General features: G+C 38.8%; 1 protein-coding gene across 3 annotated transcripts in view; it reads left to right on the top strand.

The window, feature by feature from the left end:
• The window catches only part of STK39 (serine/threonine kinase 39), a 98,910-nt gene that overhangs the window by 59,906 nt on the left and 22,873 nt on the right, over nucleotides 1-16,131 (top strand). The window lies entirely within an intron of this gene.

The following is a 16,131-nucleotide window of genomic DNA, read 5'->3' as shown; positions in this document are numbered from 1 at the left end:
TTAAGAATCCTCTTAATTAATGGGTGAAAATATTCCTTCTCCCTACCCTCCCTTATAGCAAGTCCGTAGTAACTAGATTAATGTGTTACAATTAGGAAAGTTTAGATGGTTATTGGTAGAGAGGGAAGAAACATGAATTTCAATTTTAGGAGCCAGAAAGTAAACAAACCAAAATATTCTTAGACAGTAGAAACATTCTGGGGCCTGGGAACACTGATGGTGGTGTCTTGGGAAAAAAAAAATCTGACGCATAATTTTGCAGAATGAATTCAATTAATTTAAGGTGACCCACTTTTGAGGGAAGAATGCTCTGCGATGCAAACTCCTGGCCCCATGTGAGCTCTGGCTGTGTCCTGCCTCAGTGGTAGGAGGTGGGCCGAGTTGTGCATCTTTGCGCTATGTGTCTGGGTTTCCTTCCGATGGAAATCTGGGCATGTGAGTAGGGTCACAGCTAGTGCATAATCAATGTGCGTGTGTGTGTGTGTGATTGAGGGAATATAGGAGTGTGGGGTACACCAAAGAGGACTCTTTTCCTTTAGTTTTGACCTTGTGAAGTGCATGTCTATGAACAAGGGCTACAAGCTACCTGTACCTCTGCCCAGTGATGTATATTCAGAGTTAGTACTTAAGCATTTCTTCATATTTACTACTTTAAAGATAAGAGTTATTTTGTTTATGGAACATTCACAGAAATCCAAGGCAGATACTGGCTGGCTGCTATATTCATTGTGTTTAACACGGTAACGGTATCTGTGATGGCATTTGAATACGTGGACTTCCTCTCCATGGTAGACACCAGGAGGGGAACAGCTGAGGCTGCTATGGGCATGGCAGGGCTGTCAGTCTGCAGAATATTTGTCAAGAATTATATTCGAGTGTCTTGTTGTTCAGTAAATTAATAGAAATCTTATTTGGAGAAAGGAGCTGATGACTTTTATTTAACAAAATATTAATATTTCTTCCATTATTGCACTACCTCTGGACAGTTAGATCATTTGCCTGTCAGTGTCAAGTTTCTGTCAGTATATTCTGTTCAAAGTTTTTCATCTTTGATCTTACTTCAATAGTGGCCTTGGTGTAGCAATGAGAGTAGCTCATTGCAGCTGAGAGTAGAGGACTCCTGGGTTCTGCATCTTTGGGTTTTGGTCTCCTTGCAGTGAGCAAATTCAGAAAAGCCAGCTCTGGAGAAATAGCGAAAGTGGTAGCAGTATAGTGCTGCTTTATGGGCATAGGATTAGGAGTCTCCCTCCTCAGGCCCAAGGAGTCCTGATACTTGGACCTCACTGCTCTGCCGAACAAAGGCCAGATTAGGTTTGAGGCTGGCAGGCCAGTGAAGTGTTGACAGCCTTGTACCACACTAGGTAATGTAAGTGACAAACTACAGAGATGCTGTTTGGGGAAGACGGTAGTGTTCACAATACTGAAGTGTTAGTGCTTGAACTATTGCAGTAATCTGTTTGGCAATAATTCAAATGTTTTTTATTAGCAGAAGGGCAGTTGTATGTGGTTCCTTCATAAAAGTCTGAAAAATAAATGTCCTGTATCATAGGATATAAATGTGGAGGCCCTCAGTCATTCACAGTCAGTCCAGAATTGCACAGGAAGTTGCCGTCTGTATTCCTGCTGTACACAGCTGTCCTTATGCTGGCATCGTCGCAGAGTGAATGAGCTTACGTTTAGGGTGGCTGTATATGGAGAAAGATGCTCTGCTGCCTAAGTGCTCTCTTCTGTGGTAATTAACTTACTAAGTAAACATTTTTTGAGCATCTGAAAGTAAAAATACCTCTAGTTTTGGCATGTGTCATGAGTAAAAGTGCTGTAGATGACTTGCTTTATGTCATGCAGCATTCCCTTCGGGATTATACAGTAGTAAAAGGCTAATATCCTTACAGGGGTTTCTGCATTTATCCACCTCCTCTGCAGATTTTGAGCTGTTCTGTTATGTCTTTGTCTTTTGGTGAATTGATCATTAGGGCATAGAGCTGATGGAGACTGGAGCACATCAGAGGATTTTTATGGGATTTGTTAAAATGAGCCATAAATTGTTAACCTTATTATCGAGCAAGTTAGCTACAGTATTAGAGTAGAAACAGTTTCCTGTGATGCTTCATCTACTACTATTACATAAGATTCTAAAGTATGGCCTGATATTCGGATAAACATTGTGAACATTGGATGCCGACTTGAATTCTCAAAGCTCAGTATATCATCCAAAATCTTGGAAGCTTTTTCTTTTAAAATAATTTACTTGAGGAAATCAAATTATATAAACTGCAGTAGCTTGATGAGTTCAGAACACACTGGTTTTGGATGCTGAGAATTACTGTTTAGAAAAAAAATGTTTAGTACTGATGTGGGTAAAATACGTAAATACTGGCAAAATCCAAAAGGAGTGAATTGACTGATGAGGATGATGAGAGGGAAGTAACTATGTCAAAGGAAGGCTCAAGAAGGTTTCATTTCTTATTTACTTTTCTTTTGCTTCTCCAGAGAGGGGCCATTGGGTAAGATAACAGCAAAAGGTGAGCTTCTCAAATGGAAAGGAACCCTTCCTTTGTGATGGAGGCTAGATGGATAAGACCTGAGGGGAGAAGATATTTCCACAGGGTCCTCAGGCAAGAAGGGATGGTGGAGAGAAGACTGATAGCATTTGTGGTACTGCCGAGTTTTTGGCTGGAGATCTACCTTGGTTGCTGAGAGTTTTTGATGGAACAAACATTCACAGTCAGATAGGTAGAAACAACTTGCTATGAGGCTTGGGAGCGTGGTCCAAAAGGTTTGGAGGGTAGTGCCTGTAGATTTGGGACTGGGCAAAGTCTAGGGAGATGGAAGCCTTCAAAAGGAGAATAAAAAGAACAAAAAAGAGCAAATGCTTCTCTGGCTTGTTTTTTTCTCTTTCACAATGAGGCTGTGCTACACCAAAACCCATCAAATTTTAGATGATAGTTCTGCATTTTTTTCCCTAGTATTATGTTCCAAAAAAGGTATCCATAAAAATTAAAAATTACCTTCTCAAGGGAGGATTTCTGGCAGAAGAATCAATGCATTTCAGTAATTCTTTTACTGAATGGTCAGGTTCTGTTATTTTTCCCAAGCAGAGCAGGGCTGGACTCATTGAGTAATGGAATAGGGAATGCCAAATTAACACCAGCCTGCATTTCCTGGAAGTGCCTTGTAGCGGATGAGAAGTACAACTCACATCTGAAATAATCTCTACAGAATCCCATGGCACTCTTTAGACAAGTGATGGTATTTAACTCTGTTAGTCTGGATGATTTCCAAGTTGAGTATGTGATTTTTCCATCCTTAGTTTGTATTTAATAACTTTTTGTTTTATTAGTTTTCTCAGTGGGTCTAAGTTGTAAAAATATTCTCTACTGTCAGAGTAGCTTTTTCAGTTGAAGATGGCAATTTCCAAGTTATTTTCTGCCTTTTGCGCTATTGTGTTTTGGAGTGTGTTGCCCCAGAAGTGAAGTTAGCAGCAATGTTGTCACTCCCTGGATCCATGAGCCACACACTCACGTCCAGGCCTGAACGGTGCGGGAGAGGGTGTTCATTTATCCGTGGCTAACAAGGTCACTCCCAGGGCAAAAATCAAAAGCAATATTTATTCTGGCTTAGGCAAACACAGACCAAAATATTGGGGTGCACAGACAAGACTTAGGGGTGCAACTTCCCAAAGTTACAGAAACAACCCCCAACCTTTTCAGATCACAATCTGATCCCTGAATGCAGCCACGGTCACTCAGATCCAGCCCGACACGCGCACCATAAGGTAACGGGAGCGAAACAGAGAGAAAGAGAGAGAGAGAGAGAGAAAAGAAATCGCCACATCGATGGGCAGCGGCAGTTCCTCGGGAACACGTGGTTGCAGCAGCAGCTTCTTCCAGGCCGCGTGGTCCAGGCTGGTCCAATCAAAGTGATGGTTGCGAGAGAGCGTGGGAGTGAGAGACCCCGCATGGTTCCTTGTGGGTTCTTTTGTAAGGCCTGTCTGACCCCCATCAGCACGTGTTGGGGTGGTCCTGCCACGTGTCTTACGGGAGGGTCCGGCCCGGCCAGTCTGGTGGGTGGATGGAAACGGAGCGGGGTTGCAATGGGGACCTCCTGCCACTGCATCACCTCCCCCTGTGGCAGCAGCTCCGGACCTTGAGCTCAGCCAGGCGAGGGCGAGCCATGGTGACTCCTGAACCTCCCCTCCACTGAACTCGGTGCCACAGACGAGGCCCTCAGGCGATATCCCAGGCTCTGTCCTTGGGGAGCTCTGCTGCTGCTCCACCTCCACTATTCGTTGCTGGTGCCACAAAACAAACACACAAACGGGCAGCCTTCAGACAGAATGTTTGAGGCAAAGAAAGAAGCAAAGTCGCGCTTTACAAGTGTGTTTTAGGTTATTCCATGTAAAGCTTTGGAAAGGTTCTACTGTTAAATTCTTAATGCAGTCCATTAGTATTTTAAAGCTTAAATTAATTAAGAGACGGTGCTTGAATTTTGCATTGAACTGAAATAAAGGTTCTCCGTGTTTGCTTGATTTATTGCCATGGCTTGTAACTCTGACCCAGACTGTGAGCGGGGTTTGATGTGTGGGTATTTCGCTGTGTTGAAATGGTGATGCTTCTGTAGGCTCAGCCTCACAGAGGAAGGGGAATTCAAGAACGGGGAGGAATGAAATCTGTTATTGAACTTTTTTCCTATGGGGCTGTGCACAGCATGTGTCTTGGCAGCAGACCCTGGCAGGAACTCTGCAAAGAGAGATTTAAGGCAATTGTTTGTGATTTAGTCTTGCGATAAGACTGTTCATGCCTTGGAGGGAGGGGGATGGGCAGAATTATTACCCTTGGTTTGAAATTTCTGATCTAACCACCAAGTTGTAACAGTTACAGATTTAGGAAGGCCGCTGTCAGAGCGTTTCACTGTTTAGATTAATAATAGAGACATTTCATGTTAAATTAGGAGACTTGTTAATGGTTAATAGTTAAGATTTGCAAATTATCTGAAGCCATCTAAGATGGTTAAATTAGCTCCTATGACAGAAAGATAATTCACTGACTGTAATTTGGAATGTCCTGGAACCTAATTTAATACAGTTCATGTGCACCAGATGAATTAAGCCTGTGGAAGAATAGGGACAAATGGAGAATTTTAACTTAATGCACAGGCGATTGGGATACTTTTGTTATATCATTACGTATCTTATTTAAAATAGTGCGTAGAGAAAATGCTAAGGCAGAATTGCAAGTAATTGCACTCGGATCGTTTTATTTACAAATAACCGTTTGTACAGGTCTGTATGTCTTACAAAAACATTTCTTCAGCTGTCATTGCTGTTCTTTCACACTTTTCAACTGTGTGTCGTTTGATCCTTTCTGAGGAACATGCCATCTAGGGAGCTGGCAAGACAGATACAATTCAGGACAACAAGTCCAAGGAGCAGCCTGTAGCAGGCAGTTGCCCGTGTCACACCAGAGCTGGAGAGTTGTTAGGACTTAAGTGAAATGCGATTTCCTCTGCATGCTAGAAGAAAAACAATGAGATATCACTCACTAGCCAGAACTGAAGCTCAAGTGCTAATCTTCTGTCTTTCATCTAGGTGTCTTTTTTGACCTTTTTACGTGTAAGAAATTTTGTTAGAAAGTTACAGAAAAAGCATATCTGGCTGGAGGTACCTAGAAGAGCTGTTCTCATGTTGTTAATATTTAAGTTTGAGGCTTAGATTTTCAGGAGTGGAAAAAAACCCTATAAACAAGAAAAACCCCAAATCTGGCTAGAGGTGGAATGAGCTTGATAATTGGCTTAGTACTGTAAACCAGAGTTCTCGATTCTCCTTCTTTTCTTTATTTTTTTAGGATTTTTTTGTATCTTAAAAATATCCTATATCATTCTCGTTTCTGTTGTAAGAACTGGGGCTGATGTGTATCCTTCACCAAGGGCGGGTGTTTATTATTTTTACTCTTTAGGATGGCTTCTTTTCTCCAGTGTATTTAATGACAAAATCCACAAACTCCCAGCTGTGTGGTGGTTTTACAAATGGAAAGTAACAGAACTTCTCTATAGACTAGGAACTGATCCAGTAACAAACATCAAAACCAAAACAATTTGTAGGATTCTTCAAGTAAATACCTTTTATTACCGTATTGAGCTCTGACCTATATTTTATTTTGCCATCACCTCTAAGGCTTTGGTCTGGGAATTGGGGAGGTGTAGGGACATGGTTACTGAACTGAATTTTATTTTCACAGCATGGAGACTTGATTTAAATAGCCTGTTTAATCATGTTTAAATCATGACTGAAATTGGTAAGAAGGAACCCTTGATTAAACTATTGATTCTAATCCTGTGTTCTGTTACTACCTCTATTATTTCCTTCAAAGCTTGCTCTTTGTAAATGGTAAATTATGCATTTCTTATTCACTGCTTAAAGATAGTTTTATGCCTCATGTTTTTATTGAAAAGAAATTAAACTTTTAAAAGTTTTATTTTAATTATGACCTAAATGATCCTGGGTGCAATTGCTATACCATCACTCATTTAATAGAAAACTGGTATATATGTTTATCAAAACAATTTTTGTATGTAAAATTGATAATTATTGAGTGAAGGAGTCAATATATTGTTTCTGCCTATTAAATTTAGGTTATCAAGAAGATTTAGATGTCTAAATAGTTAGATGGCAAGGAATTAGGTATTTAATACGCATAGCTATGGTTGTAAATTATGTAGGTATATGCATTTGAGGATGTTACTGATACTGAAATTTTAAAATCACTAGAGCTTTTTTTTTATTCCATTCCGACTTTTTATTGTATTATTTACAAAGGAAAGAAAATAAGAGGGGAACAAAACCAACAAAGAAACCTGAACATCACCCCCAACCTCCATGTTGTTAAAAGAAAAAGTTTAAAGCTTGAACTGACCTCAGTATTAAAAGTAATTCTATTTGTAGTATTTATGGCATGTATGTTAATGGTCTGTTGTGATATGGCTGACATTTTAATAATCCAAAATTTAATTCTAAATAGGTATTTTGCTAATAGTTCTAAAGACATCTCATTTACCGTGAGAGGCCATGCTTTCATCCATCTGCTTTAGAGTTGCATGTGAATGTGGTGACATTGTACACTTGGCGGGGCTGACGCTATTTTAAATAATTTTGTTTGGTTTGATTTCTTATTCCCGCTTAGGGTTGTGCTTCTCCCAGCTTGCACTGGTTGGAGTGTTTCTGGGACTGTATTAGGTCAATATAAAGCAGTCTGGTTTTGGTTGGTTGGTTTGTGACTTCTGAAATTTTTGAGAGGATGGCAAATTTTTAAGTGAGCTCATTTCATTGATACTGTTTTGGTCCAGAAAGCAGTTATCATTGGCACAAGAGGTACACTGGGTCACAGGTGGGACAAGAACTTAGCAGGCTTTGTTCGTTTATTGTAAAGCTACTTTTGAGAACATTGGCTCATGACAGAAAAACTAGATGAAACCTTTGAAAATTTTAAAACAAAGCATAGAGTTTTTGCCATACTTACCACTCTTTAAACTAGTCAGGATCCATGAATTTTAGATGGATGATACGCATTGTTACAATTTTCTAGGGGCTCAGATGTCTTTGTGGTGTACCAAAGTCTCCTTTGGTTGTAGTGGTAACGTACTAATAGATCATCAGGAGTGAAAAGCTCCAAGCTAATGGCATTGAAAGGATGCACATCCAGGGAGTTTTTGATTCAATATATTTAAAACATTCTTTGCTTTGGATAAGGCAAAAGGTTTCTCTGAGCCTTCCCTCAGAGAAAAAAAAGCCTGTTTTGTGCACCTGGGGGCTTAGACTTCTCTACTGAAGAAAACACATATTCCTGTAGAACTTGCCACAGGTCTTTTGTCTAATTGTTATAAGTGAAATCACTTTTTTAGAGCTCTCGTCAGAAGTACCCCACGTCTCCTGGCAATGATCTCCCTTTCACGTTTTCTGATTTAAAGAACTGAAATTTTGCTTCAAGCACTTTTGCCATTTTATGTTGTTGTGTTCAGAGAATTTGTCACTGGACTAACAGGTTATGAGGTCTGGTTTTGTGCACAAGGCATGCAGAAGAATGCAAAGTAAGCCTTCACATGTTTCATCTGTTAGTCACTCCAGTATCTCTTATCAGTAAGATTGGTGGTGTATTGCTTCAGTCGTGCAGCTAGTACAGGTTTGACTTCCTTAAACTGTGCACTGATCAATAATTCTTGGTATCAAGAAACAGGTATTTCAGAGGTGTAGTCGGAGAGCGTAAGTTAAACTATTGGCAAATCCAAGAAAGGCAACTATAATCACAGTGTGCTGTAATGTTTAACAAAGTGATGAAATCATATATATGGCAGTTGTCCTCTTTGGTATTGAAACACTCCACTGAATACTTAAGGGTGATTTTTTTTTTTTTTTTTTTTTTTTTTAACATTATTGATGTCATCTGTACTTAACTGCAGATCTTTCAAGGAACAAGTCAGTTTTAGATCACTTCTGGTTTTGACCAAGCGTGGAGATTTTTCCGCATTGGTAAACTCACAGTTGTATTTACTGCCCTTCATTGTATTTCGAGGACTTGTTAAAAATACCGACGCTTTTCACAATTGTTCATGATAATTCAGGAATAACTTTAGGGAAAAACTTATGGTTAATATTGCCCTCTCTGGAGCAACCCTTTTGTGTAAGGGTTTTACCACCTGCTGATATATGAGAGACAATAGTAGGTAGGAGGTGTGAGCCTCAATAAAGATGATGCAAATGAATATTCCTTTTTACTGTCTGTGCAGAGAAATGGGTGACTGAGAACTGAGGTAAAGAAATTTACTGTTTGTTCCAGAGTTTGCTGTTTGACTTAGCTGTGAATGACATTAACAAGTTAAAAAAAAATGAAGAACTTGCATTCTTTGCATCAGCAGCTGCAGAAGGAGTGAAGACCCTATATAAAAACATGTTTAGGTGCAGATATATCTAAAATGTCTCTACTTCTAACACCTCTGTATCAAGGAATGAATACTTGGGGCTATAAACCAGTGGATGAAAAGGAAGGACTTAATGATCACATGTCGCTTCTAAAATGATAAACAGTGTTTTGCAGATTTGCCTAGTGGTACTTGTATGTATCAAGTAGAGTTTTCTCTTGTTTCTTCTGTCACACAACTTGTGCGTTTTCTTGATTTTACTATCATATGCCATCTGTTTTTACTAGATTGAGAGCACTCGTATTCTTTATAGTCTTAAGCACTTTAGAACTGCTCAGCTACAGATAGAACTGTCGTAAAGGAGCTGTTGGCCACCCTGGAGCTGTGGACAGTGCTTTTAGCTGATCCAGTGGTGATGGTAACAATTCAATTGGCTGCATTTTGTAATGTACACTTGCCTTTTCTGTCTGGTAGGTGGCATACAGATGGTAGATCTTTAACAAGTAGGTGCTGTCTCGTTCCAACAACTTTCAACAGCCAAATGACAGTGTTTCATTATGACATTGGCTGGTTTTGAGTCTTGAAAGCATCATTTGGCTGTGTTTTGCCATTACTATTACTGCTAGCTCTAGAAGTATAGTGATAAAAGTGTGTTGCATCATTTCAGGGATCTGCTCCAAGAGCCTGTAAACTTTAAGTGGTAGTAGCAGTGTATATTTCACTTTTGAGTCCTATAACTTGGACTTGAATCATCATATACTAAACATATTTCCTTCTTCCAGTAATGTACATGGAGGGGAATAAGTTGTAAACCCATGGTGTTTTTTCAGAACCACTTAAGTTAGTGGTGAAGTTGTAATGGGCTTCAAAGAACTGTATATTTGAGAAGTACATTTTACTATTACTGAGAGATTTTAGTCCCATTCTACTTTGTGGCAATCTGGAAACAGGGCAGACTTCAAACTCCTGCTTTGCTCCTACCAAAAGCTAATAAAAATGCCATTTCATTTAATCTAGAATTGACCTGAAGTCATTAAAATTAAGTTAAGAAGAACCATCTTTCCCCACAACACTGAACAGACATGATCTGCTCTTGATGGTATGGTAATGTGTAATGGAGGAGCCTGGATATTGATTAGTAAATGACAACTGAGCATGGAAATGTTAGAGGGAATGGGATTTACATAAACCTGCGGTGTACCCTCAGGAGGCTAATGCTTCTTTACAGTAAATGCTCTCTTCTTTTGTGTTTATGTGATCCCACAGGAGCTTTAAAGTTCTGATTCACAAAATTACTTTAATAAACAGACTTCCTCTTGTTACTGCTTTGGTTCTGCTGTGTGCAAGGTACCATGGCTTCAGAGGAAGAAAGATAAGGGAGGTGGAGAGTGGTGATTGAGGGAGCTGTGATTTTTGTAGGAGTAGGAGAGGGTTCTTGGTTTCCGGACCCTAGCTGAATGGGTGAATTCCCACAGCTGAAAAATAAGAAAATCGCTAAGCAAGGAAAGTAAAGGGAAAGAAGACTTAGGCACCAGGCCAAACCTCAAATTTGGGACCAATGGATACATTGACTTTCACAGATTCTGCCCCTATATCCTCATTGTAATACTGAAAGTAAAGTGCTAGCTTGCATTTCACTGTTTTGAAATACTGTGTTCTGTAAAAGCAGTTTAAATGCAGTTTTAACTAATCAAAACTGAGATTAGAAACAGATACCACACATCTTCAGTATGATTTTTAATAGACAATGCTTAAAAAGGGGTAATGCATCACTTAATCAGGATTTTCCTTGCATCAAGCTTGATATCTTGGCATAATGTAAATCCTACTGGAAAAAAAATCCCAGTAAGTTTTGCCCACTGGGAAAGTAAACTCACAGCTATTTTCATGGAGCAGTGCTGTCTCCATCTCTTCCATTGCTGCTGTGACTAGTTTTCTCCAAGTGTACTACAGGGCATTGACTGAAAAATATAACATTTGTGGAATACGCTAATGCTATAAAAGGTAGGTTACAAAGGGAGCCATGTTTAACTTGTGTGTTATGCCTTAAGCACATGAGAGGGAGAAATGGGTGACAGGGTATTTTGAGAATGAAGATGACCACTTGAGTAACACTTGTGATGGCCAAATAGCACTGTCCCTGCAGCGTTTGAATAACAAGGAAAAAAATGTAGCCAAAATTTCTTAAGAAAACAAGACAACCCAGAAACCCTAGTCTTCTGTGTTTCCCCCTTAATTTTATTTCTTGCACTGCATACACAAGATCTTGCCCCAGAGATGTAGAATGAAAATTGGATGAGTGCAGCTCTGGGATGTGCAACCTATCACTCCGATTAGGCCATTCCATTGTGATCTGATCTGCTTTCTCTGCATTCGAAATGAGCAAGTGGATTTAACTACACCAGGAACTGCAGTGAGGCAGTGCAAATACCATAATGCTTGCCCTTGTTTCTTAAGCTATGCTCTCTTGATTTTCGCACTCTTCCTTAGTTTGCCTCCATAGTAGTTCTAGTGCTGTTCAGATTTTGGAGGGGAGGAGCATTCATGAGGCTTAAATTTTGTACAAGTGTGATAAGCGTGATGTTTACTTTCAGTCTGTGTTCAGTCTTAGCCGTGGCCAGTGTCACTAGTCCCTGATGGTGAGGGAAATTCTCTTCTGGTGGGAATAGGGCTTATAGGAGTATGAGGAGGGGAATGGCTGGCTGGTGAAGGATGCCATTCCTAATAAAAATTCTGCAGTTCTAGTTGAAGACTGATTTATTTCTGGTTCCAGAGAAGAATACATATTCTGCTGTTGTCTCTTTCACTAGCCAGACTTATTAGGGTTTTACTAAACTAGCCACAGACAAAGTTACAGTTTTGGGGAGTACACTCTTGATGCAGGTGTTTTTTTTTTTAAACATGTAGATCAGTTCTGTTGCTGAGTTATAACTAGTCATGATCTGAAAAGTGGATGGAAGAAATAAGCGCTCTTCTGACTTTGTTCAGAGAATGCTTTTCTCGCTTGTGATTTGCTTAATTGGACCATGGACCTCCTCAGTGCTGTTCAGACCTGGAAAGTGCAGGGAGTGTCCCTTTATGAGGCAACCTGTTCTTTACAAATGGTGGAGGTATTCTTGCCTCCTGACAACCTTCCCATGTGGGCAAACCAAGAACCCTTGCTTGGGCAGAGCATGTATTTTATTTATCATACACAATAAAGCATAGCCTTTGATTTTTCTTTTTTTCTTTTGTTTTTTTCTTTTTAAAAGTTTTCACTTGCTTCTCCTTGACTGGTAATGTACTCTGTGTTCAACTGGAGCTTAGGAAGAAGAGTATGAAAGAAGGAATATACATAAATAGAGAGAGACACATCTTCCTTCTTCTATCTATGTATAGCCATATAGATAGAAGATTTATCTAGAGAGAGATGGAGATAAATATTACTTCATATATATATTTAGTTTAGTCATGCAGAAATATGGAAAAGTAAGTGAAGGAGAAGGTAGAATATGCCCTAGGCCAGAGCTGCAGCATCTGTATGTTGGAGTCTGTTAAAACAGATTCAGCGTTGAGGAAATGGGGTAATAAGAGTGAATAATCATTGTTCCAGGAGAGGTCTGTCTTTTGCTGCTTCCACTCATCAGTCCATGGAAACAGCAGAGAATATTTCTGTGCCTTGTTAGGACTGGATAACAATAACATAGAGAAATTATATACTAGTTAAAAGAATGTCTTGCATCCAAGGTGATAACTTTGGTGTAGAGCAGTGCACTTTTACATATGCAAATGAACAACAATCAGGATGATAAGAGCTAAGATTTTAGATTGATTTTCCATTGGAGGTATGGGAAAGGGTGATTAAACACTGACCCAACGTGGCGTTTGATTAAGAAAATAAAGTTTTGTGGAAGGGGATGTATTTGCGAAATGCTAGCAGGAGTAAGTGACCACTGATGGAAAGCATGGGTATCTACAGCACTTGTAGTGTAGTCTAGACAGTGCTGGCTCTCTACATGACATAGCGATGATGGTGGTGATGGTAGAGTGCCTGTGGTTTACGGTTTCTGAATCCATCTGAAAGATGAGAGTGAAAAAAATCAGGGAATGTTTCTGCTGTGTCTAATCAAAGGCCATAAGTGATGCAGTTCCCATGTGATGTGTCTGTACTGTTTCATGTCTGCTTTGTTGATTACTGTTCTGTTATCACCTCTGTTCTTGGAGACTCAGCTCTGTATATTAATCCTTGTAAACCACATACAATGATTGAGTAGCTGAAGTTGGAAAATTCAGCAAGTGATGCAGAAACAAAACCTGTGTGTTCTTACACACGTGAACACACCCTTCTTTTGTCTTACCTGATTTGAAATATTTCGGTCTTATTTTGAGAAGGAAGAATGTACAGTTACTTAGCTGTGATAAGATGAATCTCATCCAGGAATACAAACTTTGCCCTAAGGGCTATCTGGAAGATGCTGAAGCTTATGGGAAAGAGAAGCTCATGTTTCAGATAACTCTGCATAAGCATTGGTGGATAAATTTGTGAGGGGGAAAAAAAAAAGTAGGAATAAAAAAAAGAATAAAAATCTGCTGCTTGGTACATAATCAAGCTATCCCAGCATGATTTGCACCTTAAGCTTAATTCCAAGACATCTAATTTTCTTGAATCTCACTTACGTGATAGACATTCTACATTTAAGGACAAAAGAAATAATGACATTTAATGTCTCCAATTTACAGTTGCATCATTACACAAACATTGTTACCTATTTTAATTCATCAATGTAGATCTTTTATCAAGTGTGTGGAACACAGTTAATTGACTATGGCAGGAATCACACTGTCATTAGGTAATTATTTGAAAGGCTTTGTCTTTAAATGCAAATCCCTGAAACCTCTTTCATGAAAGTTTTAGTGTTTAAGCAGTAGAACCATGTAAATCTGAACAGCTGCATAATTTGTTTATTCTCTAATCCTGATTTTTTAAAATATGAGCATTATTCTGCAAATTATTTCCTTCAAAAGAGATTATCTTTGTTTCGTATCTTAGTGACAGGATGGTCTTAAGTTCATGGGCAGGGTGTCTAAGTGATTAGGTTGGCCCATGTGCTTTTTCTGGTTCTTTGAGGAAGCATTATTCCCTAGAAAATCAGATCTAGCAATCTTAGCGTGTATGTCAAATGGTCCTGATAAAAACAAAATAATGATGAAGGCTTGAAAAAATATTTCATAAATAAATAAAATGAAATAAATAATTTTCATAAAATGTAATGTTTGAAATTCTGAAATTACTTTGCAAGAAAGATGGCTGTCAAAATGCCTTTTCATGGAGTGCTTTCGTGTCACCATTATTCAAAGCACTTCTGTGGAATTCCTCCTGTTGGAGGCGACTGCATAATGAAAAGTAACCTGCAGGGAATTAACTGTAGTGTGCAAAAATGCGCAGAAGTATTTAAAATATGCTATTTTTTAAAAGAGATGGGCTTTTTTTATCCATGACAGTCAAGGTATATTAGTCTGTAATGGCACAGAGCAAGCAGCAAATAAGAGGTTTTATAAGAGATGACAAAAAGATCTGAATGTGCATTTTAAAATAGAAATAACTTTTCCACAAGTGCATTAGAGATACTAGGGATCATTAAGAAATGATGAAGAAGATAAAATAATTAATCACAAAGATACTAAGTGCCTTCGTTCAAATCCTATTTCTGTTTAGCAGAAATAAAGTCTGTCTATGCTGCTGCATGATAAGAACGTAATAGATGGAAGAGAAATCCAATGGAACAAATTAAACACTGGTTGGAAACAGCCTAGAAATACATCAGCAGGTCCAAAGAGTTGTCGCTAAAGTGTATCAAGGGAACTAGGAAACTAATTTGCAGTAACAGTGACACTAAGTAGAACCAGAAAAGTGTCTGAAGACTGGAGAAGAGCATGAACAGCTTTTAGGGGAGAAGTTGAGTGCATCTTCTGTTTTGTGGAATATGTAATGGTTTAAATAATTTATGGAAATCAATAAATGTCTGGAAGGCAATGGAACTGTAAACAAAAGCACTTAACAGACTTCTAGCAAATTAATCTTGCCAAACATCCTTTGTTTTGCTTTCTTGAATAGCAGTGTACAATTAAAGAGAGAGTAGCTGCTTCTGAAATTCAAAATAGTTCAGAGTGTAACAGTTCCAGGTAGTAAACTTGGATGCCTGAATACATATGACCTTCCTTGAATATTCACTTAAAAAAACCTGATTTGACTTATTAACTTTCTACTTGGGGCATTTTGCAGTTTGAAGACTAAGAAAATATATGCTCCATTTGCATCCTGCTTGAGCAAAGAGTGTGTCAGGAGCAGCTGGTCTTTCACATAGCTGTATCAGTTTGTTAGAAAGCTGGGAGGTTTCATGAGAGTTCATAGTATAGATGCCAATAAGAAGCAAAACTTACTGGTTTGCCTCTGCAGAGGTGTGAGATTTTAGTCCCTTGGTTTACTTCTTAAAGAAGTATGTGCAGGAAATGAGTATCTAAGTCTGAGCTGCATCCCACATTCAGTCAAAATGTACTTTATTTAAGAAGAATGCTGAATTTCTGTATGACTTCCCTCTTTTGGAAAGTGCCAGTTTTAATAAGCCGATTAGAGATAGCAAATTTCAGCAAAATGAAGTGGGTTGTAGGGAGGAAACTCAGATGAGTCATATGTTGATTTTTTTTTTTAAAAAAGAAAAAGAAACAAAACCAAAGCCATCCAGATGCAATATTCCATATAATGGCAGCAAGTTTCCTACAACAGAAGTAAATGAGCCTCATAAATCTGTACCAAGCTAGCTGCATTATCTGCAGCTTTGCATTAGTGATCTTAAATGCACTATTTTATTTAGAGTAGAATTTTGGGAACCTGAAACTTTTCCAGATTTGAAGCATTCAGGGTAATCACTAAATGAGTACTTTTCATTTTAAGCACTGCATATGGCATAGTAACTTTTCAGGGTTTACTATCTTGCTTGTGTCTGTGTTGCCAATTATTTTGGTTTTTGTGTTCCTGCATGTTGCTGTTTTTCGACTCTGTAATATTTTTGTGCGTATTTAGCAAGTGATAATAGCTGTAAGTCACAGCTGAGTATGCCTGCCTATTGGATTTAACTTTCCCGCAGCAAGACTTCATGGCTTGGTACGCTGAAATATGAGCTTGCATGCAGTTTCCTTGCTGAGGAGAAGAATAATGGACTGCAAAACACATTCTGTTGCTAT

Source organism: Cuculus canorus, chromosome 6 (assembly GCF_017976375.1).
Source record: "Cuculus canorus isolate bCucCan1 chromosome 6, bCucCan1.pri, whole genome shotgun sequence".
Classification (NCBI taxonomy): Eukaryota; Metazoa; Chordata; class Aves; order Cuculiformes; family Cuculidae; genus Cuculus; species Cuculus canorus.
This window is presented reverse-complemented; position numbering and strand designations above follow the sequence as displayed.